The sequence below is a fragment of the Etheostoma cragini genome, chromosome 8, assembly GCF_013103735.1.
Source record: "Etheostoma cragini isolate CJK2018 chromosome 8, CSU_Ecrag_1.0, whole genome shotgun sequence".
In the NCBI taxonomy this organism is placed as follows: Eukaryota; Metazoa; Chordata; class Actinopteri; order Perciformes; family Percidae; genus Etheostoma; species Etheostoma cragini.
In genome coordinates, this window is record NC_048414.1 from 2,080,671 (window position 1) to 2,097,157 (window position 16,487).

Here is a 16,487-nt window from a genome sequence, read left to right on the forward strand (position 1 = left end):
TTTTGGCCACTTGGGGGCAACAGAGCAAGCTGTAAACTAAAACCTGACATATTGTCAGCTTATAAAGTTGTTTTGGTTAGCATGTTAGCAGAGCACCGTCGCTGCAACTGGGGCTAAGCACCACCCAAGACCCCTGTGATTGGTTTCAGAGCTTGTTTTATAGAAACACTGAGAATAAAACCAGACGGTATATGTGCCACAAATTCAAAACTAGGAGCCAAGAGAAACTAAGAAGCTCCACAGAGCTGCAGAGTTGGGGAAAATTCTCTCTGGATTCATAAATACAAGTGACAACTTTCACATTATACATAGTACTTTCTAATTATTTATTCCTAACGGTATGTTGAAGGCCATTGAGTTCAAACACACTAACATCATCCAAACGCTCCGTCACACTGTTCACAGGGTGTCAGTGAAGACTTCACCAGGTTTTTAATCAATCAGCAGATGGCGCTGTTGCACCATGCTTACAGTCAGTGTGGTGACAGTGATTCAGAGGCTGCTCAAAAGGACTTGGTTTGAAGGTTTGTCTTTTTTTTTTTCCTCTTCAACTCTGTCACGACAAGCCTGCAGTCAACAGAAATCTTTCCTCACTCTCATCGTCAACAAACACTTCAGTGATCAAGAGTCAGAGGTATTCACTCTGTTCAGAAAGCCTTTTTAGGGTTTTCACTTGACAGGGTTTAGCCTAAATAAAACCCAACTATAGACCCACAAACACCCCCACACACACCCCCACGATCTTTAATTGCATTACAGCCAGAGAGAAGGAGAATATGTTAGAAAGCGAATCTTCTATAAGCTTCCTTAAAATCAATTTTCTGCGGACAGTGAGTGAAGTTTGAGTCAATGTCAGGGTGGATTAAAAGCTGGTCTCCCGAGACCGCTCCCCCTCTGAAGCTCCACGTGAAGAGCTGAAAGATGAACTGGGTGGACTGGCGACCTGCCCCCACTCACATGAAAGCATTTTCTTATGTGGAGTTATCCTTTAATCTAGAATTATGCCGACAAAACCGGAGAAGTTCTGCCGTTTGTGCAAGTAGAACAAAATCCAAAATGAAATTGACTTTGTTTTACTTTCTCTGTGTGATGATCTGAGAAGATGAGGTTTAATGTGATCAAGATGGTATTTATTTTTTTATTCATAGAACATCAAAATAAAGAAAAGGCCTTACGAGAGGAAAGACGAGACAAAGCATGAACTTTGGAAAAAAGGTGTCAAAATATTGGGAGATACCGAACATCATCGACAGTCGAACCCTTTGGTTTATGGTACATTTTTTTTCAGCCACAAGGAGACTGTCCCCATTGCCATCTGGAAATGTGTGAAAACTCTCAAAACAACATTTGTTTGCATCGTGAAAAGCAACTTGTAGCTGTGTGAAAAATGATTGACCTCTCTGAGGAGCAATAACGCTGTTTTAGCCTCACAAAACCACCAAAGGTGCGTTTAGAAACAGTGCAAGGCTACTTTTTTAGCTTGTGTTATTCATACGAATAAAAAAAAAAAAAAAAAAAAAGGTAAGATATGCATTATTTCTTCCTAAAAATACATGGTAAAACTAACATGAAAGTTACCTCTTTTAATCATCAGAAGTGTGTGTATCTGTAGGGACTCTGCCCTCGCCTGGATTTTCTGCTTATTTTGATTAAATTTGATTTCATTTTTTTTTATCTCAACCATGAATAAATCACAACCAATCAGAAAGTAACAACACAAACAAAGAAAAAAGAAAGGATTAGTTTGAGAAGGAGTAGGTGGAAGCAAACTGCTTATTTGGTCCTGCCCCTATTTCACAAAATCAAATGACTACAAAGGAAAGAGATGTGCAAATCCAGCACTTATTTTGCTGTGCGGGACGTTTATGGGGGGCAGTTGAGACCCTTCGGGCCCCACGTTGGTTTATAAAGCCCGGCCCATCCTCATTCCCAATACCGCCATTTTGTGTCGACATTAGGTGTCTGATAAGGACACACTTCAGAGCACAAAAAGCTACACTCACGGCAGAGAAAACACTGAAGCACATAGTAGCACGCAGCGATGGGTTGTGCAGAGGTGTGGGTGTGTTAATTTGTGCTTAATGTACGTACATAACCTTCATAAAACAATCAGAAATATGAAAAGATGCTAGTGGGTCCGAGCAGACGCATATTCTTAATAGGTGGTGCAAACTTAGGCAAAGACACTGTTAGGCAAAGTGAAACAATATAACAAAATAATAAAAATAAATGAATGAATGAATGAATAAATAGAGTCCAGAATACTGTCAATGGAAGCCTTTTGGTACAATTACAACTTTTAGTCGGCCATCTTCTACCAACATGAATTATCTTGGCATCATATGGAAATACACCTGCCTCCATTGTTGGTCATAAACTATTCAATACTATCAAAAGACTGGATGATTTGGAACATAAGATTGAGAATATCTTCACCCCTTGTAGAGGTCTTCTAATTACCGCTTTATCTTAAGTGAAATAAAAACAAAGTTAATTTTAAGGTGAGAAACGGTACGCTCCTCAGTCGTTTAGCAGCACATTCTACTAAGTCTTTAACCCTTGTGTTGTCTTCCCGTCAACCATGAAAAAGTTTTTTTTCAACATTATATCGCTTTTTCACACATTTTTGTCACTTCTTCAATGTTGTGGGGTTTTATGTTTTGGGTGTTTTTTCCAAAATGTTTTGATATTTATAATGTTGACATTTTCAGCACTTATTTACTTTGTTGTGACAAAAAAAAGAAAAAGAAAAATTACCTGAAAACGGGTCAATTTGACCCAAAAGAAAACATGAGGGTTAAGAAAACCGGCTGTTTGTGTATGAATCGTTAATACGACCATATAAATCCCACTGGCTGGAAGCAAAGCATGAGACCAAACATAAGGTATTTATGTTTGCAGGACCCCAGACTAAGCCTGAGTTCCATTTAGTCTCTGGAGACCTGGGTGTTTAGCAGAATGAGACACAAGAAAACAACAAGAAGATAAGGGAGTCTGGCTGTGTTGTATCAAAGCTACATGGGAGTTTGTAGCTGTAGAGAATGACTAATGCAGGGCGAATGAAGGCGGTGCCATGTGCCGTCAGCTCTGATCTCGCCTGGTCGAGCTTCCCGTCTGCAGTCACATATGAAATCCTCTGCAGCGGTCCTGAGAGGCCAGGTGTGATTATAATGAGCCGACATTCAGCTGAGAGAAGCAGCACTAAGTTTAGACCAAAACATGACTCATTCGATCGGAGGACCGTCGTCACAGCGTGTCCAAAAGTCGCTTACTGAGACACTTTCGTTGATGAAAGTTGACACTGCAGGGGTTTTTGACAAGGTGGAGATCACCAGAGGCCTCACGTTACAACATAATCACGATACTTATGACACGATTCAATACTATTGCAATCTATCAACTTTTCTCCAACTTAAAATGTTTCCCAATTTCAAATTATGTTCCCAGAAGGAAACTTTGTCAACATCTATTTTATCTAAAAAGATATTTCTCTGTTTGTTTATCTCACATCTCACAAAATGGAAATGTCAAGCAGACAAAATGACCAACACATACAGTATATCATAAAAGATCGGTACTTGCCATGGAAAATATCGCTATATCGATTTTTTTTCCCCACCCCTATTTGACGGTGACATAGTTTGCAAAACGCAGAAGTTTCCGTAAAAACTTCCGTGATTCAGATTCTTGTGAACCTTGACCCGCTTTTGGTACGGACATGAATAAATGTCGGGTTGGCTTCATATTCTCGTTTGTTAATTCTTTAAATGAGATTATTCTATGGACGACAGTATAACTTTTAACAACTTGCAGCTGTACTTTAGTTTAACAAAGTTCTTCTTGTGTTTAACATTTGACAATTTTTGACAATGACAAAAAGGGTTGCGTAGAAAAACACGTTTGTATTGTATTTCTCAAAGTAAGCCATCGAAAAAAAGGATAGTTTTGTGCACCAGAAATGTGCTCATAAGTTTCTTGGAAATTAGTAATTAAGCATGAATAAGCATAAAAAATGACTTAACTAAAGAAATCTTATGTATGATGTATTCTTTTCATGGCTGCTGAGATTGTTTCCAGATCTCAGAAGTCAGGATGTCCTTGAATGTGGCAGATGGCTGTACTTTTTATTTGGATATTCTATAATGTAAGGTATTAAAAGAGTCTTTACTTGGTATCGGGAGCAGAACTGAGTGTATTTGCACTCATTTGTAATTTGTAACTGCAGGTGACTGGAACCACATACTACTTTCTGTGTGAGATTAAGATGATTTAAAGTCTTCAAAAGAACAAGATTACCTGAGAATATAAATATTTTTTTAAAGAAATGAAAGTGCAGAAAAAAAGAAGAAGAGAAAATCAACTCATAGCTCAGCCATTACTACAAAAGTTGGCATGGCAACAAACAGCATGAGAATCCGAGGTATCAGAGTTTTGTGACCGGCTTTTTGACCAATTAGATCATTCAGCTGGGACCGAATTTAGTATAATGGGGACATTATCACTATCAGCATGGGGGAGGGGGCGTTCAGGGACACGCTGGTCCACAGCTCTGAAAGCGATCGGCCTGTCTGACAGAAAATGACTCCCTGCAGCTTCTCCTGCCAACAAACCATTTTCATTTTATAAGAGGCTGAAGGAGCACAGCGGAGCATCCTGTGGCGGCTTCTGTAAGCACTTGATCTGTATAAAAAACTAAAACACTCCACCGTCCGCCCACCGCCCGAAAGCCTAGCCGCTGCTGCCTCTGTCTCGTGGCATTAGTGCTGCCCGGCTGCTCAGTAAAAAAGGGATTCCTTAAAATTCAAAAGATTGCTTTCGGGCTTCCACGGCTTCTTGTCAAGCTGAGTCTCACTAAAGCAGCCCACAAAAAAAAACTTGTGCCCTCGCTGAGAAGAAGAAACTGTTCATTTCACACTGGCTTCTTTATGGAGCAGCAGGAAATGGGCTTTAAAAGACAGACAGATACAGTCTAACTCGACAGTGGGGCTCTTTGTGCTGGAAAATCAACTCAATGGGGAACAGGGGATGTGATCGACAGAAGCATCCCTCATTTCAGAATAAATACATTAAGAGCCCTCTGAGCCTTAAATAAAAGAATCAACGACTGATGATAAAGATTATTCTTACTATTTAATAAACTAGGGCTGGCCCCCATTGGTCGATTAGTTGACCATTCTGTCGTTGTCGTCTTTGTTGACTAAGATATCTTCAGTTGATAAGTCATTTTTTATGGTTTTTCATGCTGAAGGACATATTTTCAAGAAACTTATGGAGCCCTATCTTGCACCCAGCGCAGTGTTAACTCCACGTGTGTCTCCTGTGCGCCAGTTGGCGAGGTGTGTTCAGGTGAGTTGTTGGCGTATTGTTTGTCATAATGTGATGATTATAAAAGAGATTTGAAACTTAATTAGACTTAATGATTACATTAATTTTAACTAGAACTAAATAGAGCCTAAATGAATGTATTTATGTCAAAATATCCCTTTTGAGCCACCCGCAGGAATGTTTAAGAAACTAACGGCACTCTTCAGGATATTTATATGGAAATGTTCTCGAATCTGCTCATCTCTGCTGTGTTTCCATTTGATACTTTATACTTAAGAACACATCCCGCACATCCTGTAGTTCTTAATATGGTTAATGTATGGCATGAGGTAAAAGAATATATTAACGTATTGGGCTCTCTGTCACAATTCAGCCCAAAATGAGCCCATAATTTAATCATTCTGCGGGGAGGTAATGAATAAAGCCATGGTTATTTTGTCTGTGAACATCTCACTTGACTCCAAGATAATTTTGCTGCACCTGTATCCAACAAATCTGAAACCCCAAGATTATATAAATGTATTGATTTGGCAATACTACAGGCAAATAGGACTATGGATCGCATTTGGAAGACAATCGAGGCACCTACAATCTGTGCTTGGATCAAGAATATAGATCAATATACAGTATGTACACATTAGGAGATTAACATATATATTGAGAGGCAAAATGGGGGTATATGAGAACATCTGGAGGCCATTTGACCACTTTGTAAAAGAAGACATGAGGGAGCAGCTACTTTGACACTGACATATAATTAGGGGTCCAAGCCCGGGGGGGCGGGAATCCCATCTAGCAAAGCTACGCGGTTCACGCAGCAGGGCTGTCGGGCCCTTTTGTTTTTCTAAGGATTACTTTCCTCCTCCTTCCTATTCTCCTTCCCCATTATTCTTCTCTGCGTAAAAAACACACTACAGCCTAAACAGTACATGATGATTGTGTACCATTTTCAGAGACCTGAGGCGCAAAATTGACCCCCTTCTACAACTAGTTGGCGGTATAGCAGAAAAAACATGTTTGGCCCTATAACTCCCTAACCGTACATCGGTGCAATCGGACATTTAAAAACCATATATCCACACCTTCCCTGGATCCAACTGAATCTCGTGATATAGGCCACGGCCATTCCCGCCTACGGCTGAGGGGGAGAGAAATGTTGTTGTGGGTTGGGACGGGTGAGTTTACTGCAATGGAAAATTAATAAAAACATTAAAAAGAAACAACAACAGCCTAATAACGAAATCCCTTCAACGCTAAGACAAGCTGTTTGACTCTAGCCTCTCTCTCTCTCTCTCCCTCTCTCTCTCCCTCTCTCTCTCTCTCTCCCTCTCTCAATAAATATACTTGATATACATTTAAATTCATGGTTTGTTCCGTCTTTTGTCCACAGTTTAAAAATGTAGATGTTACAATGATTTATGGTTTATTTTTGTAAATTTGGGTCCCGGAAAGAAACCAAATTTCTCTTTTGGGTCGTGAGCTGAAAAAGTTTGGGAACCACTGCTCCACAGTTTGTTCATCAGTCGTCAACATGACTAAAGCATTCAAAGAACCTCTAACAACACAATTTAAATCCATCAAAGTTGACCTAATCAAAAGGTTGCTATTGAGCCAAAACAAAGACATCTGAGAATAACAACTCTGCTCCCTGTTGTAGCCATTAAACCCTCTCACACAGAGATACCCTATCATTCCAAAGCTGTAATATCTAAATAAATGATCTGTACATGAGACGAAGCTCCACACAGACAACTGTGTAATGAAGTGTCAGTGTGAATGTGGATCTGATCTCTCGGTTGTCTGAGCGATGCTCTGCTGACTTCTCGAGCTGCAGGAGGGAGGAAAAAAAACAAAACAAAAAAACGGCGTTTTCCGTTGGGCTCGATGGTTGTTGGAGGCGATTTGTGCCCGCGGGCCGAGATGAAGTGTTATTTTCCTCAGAACTGTGCTCACTAAACAGAGAACAGTGTGGGAGTAAAGAGCGCGATGCATTAGTGCGCGACCCCACAAAAACTTCGATGACATGGAATTGTGCGCTCGGTCGGCCGTGAGTGCTAAAAAAGACCATGAGCGGAAGCTGTCGGAGCCGAACGCCATGACAACGTGAACACAGCAATCAGCGGCTCAAACTTTCCCCACAATATTTCAGGATGTGGCCATTAAAGACAACAAAAGAAGTCGTTATAAAAGACGACGGCTGAATACAAATGTCCCTCCTTCTGGAACAATATATCAAGTAGAGTGTATAAAAAAAAAAAAAAAAAAACACGGTTGATATTCACAGCACAACTTCACTTTAGTCTGAGCATTCACACATTTAAAAATTTTTTTTTTTATTTATACTAGTGTGGAAATTACAATTTACACTCTGATATTAATCTACACACAGGCCTGAAATACACACACATGCTCAGGACCTATTCATGCACTAATGGAGACATGTCAGAGTGAGTGGGCTGCCAGTGCTGGACCAGCACCCTGAGAGGTTGGGGGGGGGGGGGGGGGGGGGGGGGGGGGGGGGGGGGGGGGGGGGGGGGGGGTTCTAGTGCCTTGCTCATAGGGCACCTGGCAGTGCCCAGGAGGTGAAGTCTATCCATCTATCCATCTATATATATGTTCAAGCCCTTGGCTGAGGATCTTCAGGTTGTAGTTGGTAACATTTTTCTTTCTTATTTGGATGAAAACCAGCTTTTACCTGTCCAATAAAAAGGAGATTATAGAATAATCCGGAGGCTGATTCATGTGTTGTGCTATGAAGTGACGCCGCAATTGCTACATTAGGAGAGTTGAACGTCAATGCCGCTAAGTTTCCATCCACTTGTAAATCGAAGTATCTGAAGTTGGCAAAAAACTAAAAAACTCATGTGAATAAAGGTGGTGAAAGTATTTTTCCCAATCCCACGGCTTTAAAGCAGACAAAAAAACATGCGTAATGAAGTCACATGCTGTTTTGATAAATCGATTTGATTTGATCAAATTGGCATGTTGAATTGATTTGAGACATTTGAAGTTTTTTCCACATTCTAGCAAAAGGTTTTCTAGACAAAATTGATCCCGCCGTCTATCAACAGATGATCAGTATTTCACAAGTTGTAATAGTGTTTATGTGCCAGCTGAGAGCAACATATTAAACTATAAATAACAAAAAAACAACACTATCAACACACCGCCATGAGGATGCAGATGCAACTTGCCTTTTATTGTCCCTCCGGCACCGCTGTGTGAATCTTTTTGAGACATGTCTCACTGTCTGAGCGTCCACTGACTCCGCAGGACGTCCCACGGCTCGTCCTAACCTTTGTCGGACATTCCCTTTGCGAGTTCCTGATAAATGAAATTCTAAAAGTCTCTCGTCTCCTCGTCCGTCCACTTCCATCTGTCTTTGTTGACACCCGCCATGTGTGCAAACAGAGTGGAAATACTGGGCGGGAATGAAGTAAAACTTTGTTTTGTGGCGGGTTGCAACCATAAAATGACCTAAACTTAAATCACAATTCATTATTTATTTGGCAAATAACATTTCCATCAGCGTTGATCGCATAAGCCGAATATCAGTCAAGATTAAAATCCATTAAAATCCATCCAAATCAATCCATCAAAAAATCCAAACGTCTTTCCTTTGAGCCGATATTCCTGAAATTTCATCGAATTTCACTATTAATTTAATTACATTTTCAATTTAATTTTAAGGTCACTTACTTACACTGCAATGTTGTTTTCTTGCACTATGGCAACTGCACTTTACTTTACAAAACCTTTATTTGGCGCCACTTTACTTCCGTCTACCTTCTGCACATTGTCTGTTTGCCTGTTTTTCTTGTGTGTTTACAGGTTTGTTTGTTTTGATTTCATTGTAGAAAATGCTGCTGTAAGAAGGGAATTTTCCCCGCTGTGGGATGAATAAAGTATCATCTAATCTATTTCAAGAGGGTATTTTTCATTCAATATCACTTAATTCAGATAAAAACGTGTGGATGGAAACATAGCTACTGATAGTGAAAAAAAGAGATGTTTGGATTAATCCCGCTTGGCCCTCTTTAACAGGTGATGGTAGTCTTTGTGAATGTGATTGAGAGTCGGATAAAACAAATGAAGGCAACGTATTGCTTCAACCTCCAGATAACACCAGCCTGCATTACATGCTAGTTCATGATTACAAATGCTCAAACTTTCTTGCTTTGCAGTTAAAAGAAATCCACTGCTCTGTATAAACCGCAGTGATGATTCTATGGCCAGGAAGCGAGAGTACCGAGCCGGCGTGCCTCTTCTAATGCAAATGGCACATAAGGAATTTCATGGAGAGGAATTAAAGTGAAATTAATTTCATAGATCAACGGTTGTAGATTTTGTTTTCCCCCAAAGTTGTCAGAGCAGATGATTACATCAAAGCCCCGAAAGATATATGGCTGTTAAAATGGGACACATTTAAAAAATATATATTTTTAAGAACCTATATTTTAAATGGAAATCGATGTCCATTTTTTCAAGGATGTGTTGGACACATTCCCTAGAAAAAGTGGTTAAAATGGATATCCTTTAAAAACGTCATCCTCGGGATGGCCATTAAAGGAAAAGTCAAAGGTGTCGTCAAAAGTCATTAAGATTCCTCCTCCATTAGCCATTAAAGGCCTGACATTTTGTGCCCGTCCCCCAACAGTTGTTGAAATATTTCAGTCTGGACCAGAGTGGTTACCCAGCAAAAAATAAGTGTTACATTCTGTTTTTTTGTTTTTTTTAATTCATCTAATTTATTTTATGCTTGGCAACAATACGGTAATGCATGCATTATGATCTGTAAGAGACCAAAATACTAAACTATGAATTCACTTTTAATGAAGCCTGACCTGCAGCCTACAGGAGCCTCAGTGTAAAGCAGATTCATTGATATTCCTGAACACATTAACTCTTAAACCGGTGTTATTAGGATCTGTTAAGCAGAAACGTCCGTTGCTCTTTTCCACTCCTGAGTGAGGTGGAGGTATGAGGACTGCAGACTGCAGGTTCAGCAGGAAGAGAAAATGAGGCGCCCGAGGAGGTAACCAGGTAAACATCTGCGCTGGAGATTCTGCTGAGGCAGAGGGAGAAGGACTGCAGGGGGTGTGTGTGTGTGTGTGTGTGGGGGGGGGGGGGGGGGGGGGGGGGGGGGGGGGGGGAGATAAATGGATCAACGAAGAGTTGAAGAGTCAGCAGAAACTGAAACTTAGAGACATGCGGAGTTAGAGAGAGTGTCTGTGTGAATAATGAAGAGCGACTCTGGCTGAGGCCGGTAAACGAGACAAGAAAGACTTTTCTGAGTTATTTTTTTTTTTTTTAGTTTATCAGAGTTTAGTTTAAAATCCATTGATTCTGGATTCAGAATTCCGCTTTCTGGACCGGAGAAACTGTCAGGGCTCATTTACCATTTCAGAATTCACCTATCAAAAATAGTCTGGTTGTAATCAGAAAAACTCTCAAAATTCAGCTCCTATTACCTTTAAATTTTCTGTATTAATACCAGACGAAGTGACTCACAGTAGTGTGAAAGGATCCCTTGCAGTGCTGGGCCAGGCCCCCAGGAAGTGGGTTGCCTATGAAGCAAATAGAACATAGCAGCCAAACGGGAGAACTGCAGCTCCTGGCTCGTCACATGGTGGCCTCTGGCCCAAAAAGGACTTCTCCCCTTAGACTTACACGGCAAAATCAGTGGATACAGTAGATCAGAGCTTTACAACCCCCGAGAAATGACTCGTTTCACTACCAGAAGTTAAACTTTTTGGTCCGAGAACATTTGGAAAGTCTAGAAAGCTGCACATTAATTAATTTAATCCTATTCAAGTTCGTGGAGCGGTAAACCGGAAGTATCCGGCTCGGCTGGCGGAGGTTTCTAGTGCGTCTGCTCTATGGGCTGCACGGTGCAGAAGAAGTGCGATCACCCGGGTCATTTTCGGCTACATGATGGCTTTATGCACCACTGAGCAACTCTCATAGGAATGACCGCTGTATCCAGTTGTTATAATGCTTACATTATAGGAGGAAACTCAGATGAAAGATCACCAACAACTGTATTTCCTCTCCTAGGGACCCTGAAAGTACACTGCACGTCTGGTGCCACAGTAGAAATAATTGCTGCTTACTCATTTATTTGCCATCTCTGTTTGGTTCAAGGACTGGAGATGCATCTTGATAAACAAAATCTTACATCAGAGTAAATATATGTATTTACCAGGGACAAGGGAATTAGATCAATAGCTAATCAGCAGTCACCGGGCAGGCAAACCCACAATTGAAGGGACTATTTTCAGCCGTGGTGGCGAGTGGCTCTGGTGTCGGGCGTTCGATCGCTTTAATTCAGACTGAAATATCTCGGTTTATTCTGTATGAACATTCATGGTTTCCAGAGGATGGATTGTAAGAACTTCGGTGATCTGCTCATCTAGCGCCATCATCAGTTCCATTTAACACCATACTTTGGTCTATGACCAAATATCTGCAAAACTCATTCCCAGTCTCAGCTGTACTTTGTGTTCAGTGCTAATATTAGCATGCTAACACGCTACACTAAACATCAACAACAACAAATGCAAAGCATCAGCATGTTAACATGGTCATTGTGAGCAAGTTAACAATGATGGCGCTTTATTTGGTCGAGTCGGCGTGCTACTTGTAACGTAGTGGTGTGTTTATGGTTTTGAAGTATTGTCATTATGAGCACGTTAGCATGTTTACATTAGCATTGAGCGTTTGGCTCCATTGTAAAACACATTTTATCAGATCTTTAAACAGAAAATTTCCACTCAAACACTGACTTTCCTCACAGAAGAGCAGCAGTCTGTTCATATCAGATCACATGAAACACGTTTCTCCATCGATTAAAGGCATACTTCACCCTCAAAATGATTTGAATAGCAATTACTCAATCCGTGTTACCTTGAATTTAAATTCTCTTTTCCTTGCACTAACACACAACTAAGAGTTTTCTCAATTTTTGGATTCTTCGTTCACCGTGGAGGCACGCAAGCAAAACAACTTTTATTCAAGAATTTAAGGTAACATGTGGTGAGTAACTGATAGACAAACTATCATTTTCAGTGTGAAGTATTCCTTCAGGTTACAGAAACTAATTGGGAGTTTTTCATGCTCATAAACAACACATTTATCTTTTTTTTTCACATTTATTTTTTCAGTCCAGTTATCTGTTCCTTTCTCAAAATAGGACTAGGGCTGCTGGAGCTGATGAAGACTATTTCCGATGTTCGAAGGTACAAAACAATACAGTGAAGTGAGCAGAGCCAATGCACTTTCTGTGGATGCATGTGCAGGAATGCCATATTTTAGGCATATATAGTCTGCATGGCCATTGATTTTGGGAGGTCTTTGCAGACTTCTACATGGATCCTTAAGGCATTGAGCAGATAACAAAAAGTGGATCCTAGCAAATATGCACATAACAAAATCTGCTTAAAATGCATTGAAGGTAAACCTGCTTCATCTGGTTTTACTGGGTGAACGGCGGATCATTTCTGACTCTAATTCAACTGTCGCTGCACACATGTAAAAGCCATGAGAGGGGCAACATATGTTCATGTAAATAGAGACTAGCAGTACACTGTAATCTACATGCTCGTCATCTCCTCGCGCACACAGATTTATGAGTGTTTCTGCTGATGAAGGTGGCGTAAGAAGTGACAAACTGACAGTTAAATGTGACAATGCGATGCTCTGATTAACTCTGCAGAAGCTTTCTAAGAAAGGATTCTTAAAGAAGTACCACTTAAATACATGTTTTATTATCTGTGTGTGAGTGTGTGGGTTTCTTGGAGACTCAGTTATTGAGGAGGCAACACTACAGCGACTGCGGCAGTTCTGAGACTCTTTTCATCATAATGGGCTCCTTTCTCTAAGAATGGCCTTTTTACAGAAACGCCTCAGTCAGTTTTGTACAATACCACGCATGATTCACCAGAGGAGCCTGGTAATTGTGAAAAATATTCCAGTTTAAATACTCCTTTAGTGGAAAGGCTCTGAGTGAGTGTCACACTGGGAGAGTGTGAGGTGTATTGATGGACGGGTGTTAAAAGGCACCTGTCAGAAGAAAATCCAATCAAAGGGATGTTTTACCCATGAGACACCACTCTGAGCGCCACTTACTTATGTTTTCAATTGAAATTTGGAGTTCGGATTAGGGTTTGCGTGACCTTATGGATCCTCCTGTCGCTTAAAATCAGCTGAAAAAAGCTGAACTGGACCAGAGAATATTGGGTTAAAAAGATTGAAGATGCCGTTTTGCCCTTATTATTCTCCATGAAGTTTTTGGAGATGATGTAATGTGGCGTTTTATGTGGCGTGAGCACAAAAATGGCCTTTTCAATAAGACCTTTCTTGTAAGGAAATAACTGGAGATAAGAGGCTAACCAGTTTCAAAAGAAACGTTTTTTCTTTTTAAGTAAGTGCTGTGCGGTGCATTTAAACCACGTCGATGGATTTCGAAATCCTCATGTTGTCCTCATGTTGTCCTCATGTTGTCCTTGGGTCAAATTGACCCGTTTTCCTATATCAATGTTCTTTTTAATTCCCCAAAATAACATGATTGATTCCACACAACGCCCTTTGGCATGTACAAATCTCTACTTTCATTAATTTTGGGGCGTCTTATTTAATTTTATAGCATTTGGAGAAAAACAAATGGAAGTGTTTTTGAAATAGTATTGAGTAAAAGTTGACATATTCCAGTCTGTGATTATCATTAACATCCATTCCTTTAATTTTAGTCTCAATAATTCCTAATTTCTGCTTTTCTAACTCAAACATTAGGTATAACTTCTTATTAATGAGGATTGACCATAAAATCCAAATATAACTGTAAAAGTAAAGTTAATAAGTTAGTGTTATGTAGTGTTAAAAACGTCGAAAAAAGTGACAAAAATGTATAAAAAGTGTTGAAAAAGGGACAAAAACGTGAAAAAAAGTTAAAAACATTGATAAAAAGCATCAACTAAAAGTGTAGATTTTCATTTTGACGGGAAGACGACACGAGGGTTAAGGGTTAAATTGAGAACGCAAGTTGGTGCCATGCTAGTTAAATGCAATGCAGATGCAACAAGACAAGTAATACCACTGAAAGTTGATAATCAACATGAACTATTGTGAGATCCAGATTAACACCAGTGAATTTATAGAGTGACGGAACAAATGAAAACTGCTGCACATGAAACTTCCTAATTGTATTTTTTGTCTCATTGAACAATAACTGATGAATTGTCTTGTTTCCACTTAGTTTGAGCTAACTTTTTGGCATAAATGTTGCACAGGAAAATACAATGAAGTCTGACACGAAACAGGAACATTTCTAGTTAAATGTGCTTTTCTTTCAACAGCTGTTTGGGTTAGTTGAGGTGAGAAAATGGGGAGTTTAACCAACTGGTGTTTGTGTAATTTTTTAAGGGCGTCTACACATTTCTTGCTCTCGTCTTTCACTTTTCCAATCGCCTTTCTTGTTAGGGTGATCTCAACCTGTGCCGATGACACGACATGGACGAGGTAGGTGAAGGAACAACGACAAACTCATTCTGCTGCCTCACTAACTTTCTCCCCCCCCCCGTCTGTTGAGGAGAAACCAATTAGTCAATTCCTGACAAATGTTTCTCCCTCGCACAGAGTTAGGTCTTTGGATTGCAACAACAACACAAGGAGGAACAACCTGCTTAGCTTTGTGTGAACAACTTGCATGCACTGTAGTACTCTTGACCCAAAGAACTGTATTACTAAAGTGTAAATTTGTAAAAAGAAGGACGGAAGGCAAGAGTAGGTTTCGAAAATACCTAAAAAAATAGTGACATAACTGAAAATAGTGAAAAAAGTGGGAAACGTAGAAGGAAGGCGAGAACAAGGCCAAAAAAGGCGAAGTAAAAAAGACGAACAGTGTTTTGGACAAAAGCCTTTTAACTTTTAAACATTTTGTTAAATATCTCACATACCCCCTGCAGTCCTACAAAGTACCCCTAGGGGGAAATGTCAAAACTGTACTACTAAAGCGTAAATTTGTAAAAACTAGAAGGAAGGAAGGCAAGAGTAGGTTTTGAAAACACCTCAAAAATAGTGACATAACTTTAAAAATAGTGAGAAACTTGTAAAAAGCAGAAAGAAGGCGAGAATAAGGCCAAAGAAGGCGACAGAAATGTCACATTTTTGCTATGAAAAAAAGTCACAATGTTTTGGACAACAGCCTTTTAACTATTAAATATTTTGTTATTTCTTCTTTCTAAATGTAATTACTTCTGAGACTATTAATTGTACAGCTGAATTTGGAATTAAATTTCAAAGTATCTGCTGAGAACTACGCTCTCCTCCAGCTCAGGTCCAGACACTCATGACATTTTCCCCCGAGCTGTATTCAAACCAATGACTTCCAGATGAACTCCTTCCACCCACGGCCTCCAACTCATTAGCTCGACTGTTGTTTCACGTTGAATGATGGGTTGATGGAGTGTATTTACGGCATTTGGATATGGTTAAAGCTATCCGGTGTAATGAACTGGCTCCGTTTGGCTGTGAAGAGCTCTTTAAAACGCCGCCAGGGTCGAGTGTGGATGTGCGTCACGAGGAGGGAGCTGCAAAATAAACCCCCGACTCAGCCTCAAAGACTCAACATTAAACTCAACATTAACTCTACAACGACAACTGACAAACAATCACTTCCTACAGCGATAATTAAGAAAATACATAAGAAATGAACTTCACTTACTTAGGCAAACAATTGGTAAATGAAGCAAAGATTCAAGAGTGAAATCAAAGCAATTAGAGACATTTTCCATCGCCATTAAAACGTGTAAACTCACTGATGAATTCTCCACAGGAGGACGTAGCTCCCACTGTGTTCTCAACCACTTCAAAACATTAAAACTGAGCTGTTAAAGAAGATATTAAAGATCCTTTTTATATTTATGCGATGGACACATACTTTACATGAGAGTGAACGAGGGCTGGACAATATAGAAACATTTTTTTGCCTTTCATCAGCATCAGTCAAGTCATGTAAGCTGGGCCGTGCCAAGATACTCTTGCTCATAAGTTTACACTCCCATGCTTAAGTTGACTAAAAAGAGGAATTAAAAAAAAATCTTTTGGAAATAGATGTTAATGCCTTAATTAAAAAAAAAAAGAAGGAAAAAAAATCCAACCTTTTA

General features: G+C 39.9%; 1 protein-coding gene across 1 annotated transcript in view; it reads right to left on the reverse strand.

Moving 5' to 3' along the window:
- Window positions 1-16,487, reverse strand: part of pot1 (protection of telomeres 1 homolog) — a 68,579-nt gene that overhangs the window by 12,165 nt on the left and 39,927 nt on the right. The gene's annotated exons all lie outside the window — the stretch shown is intronic.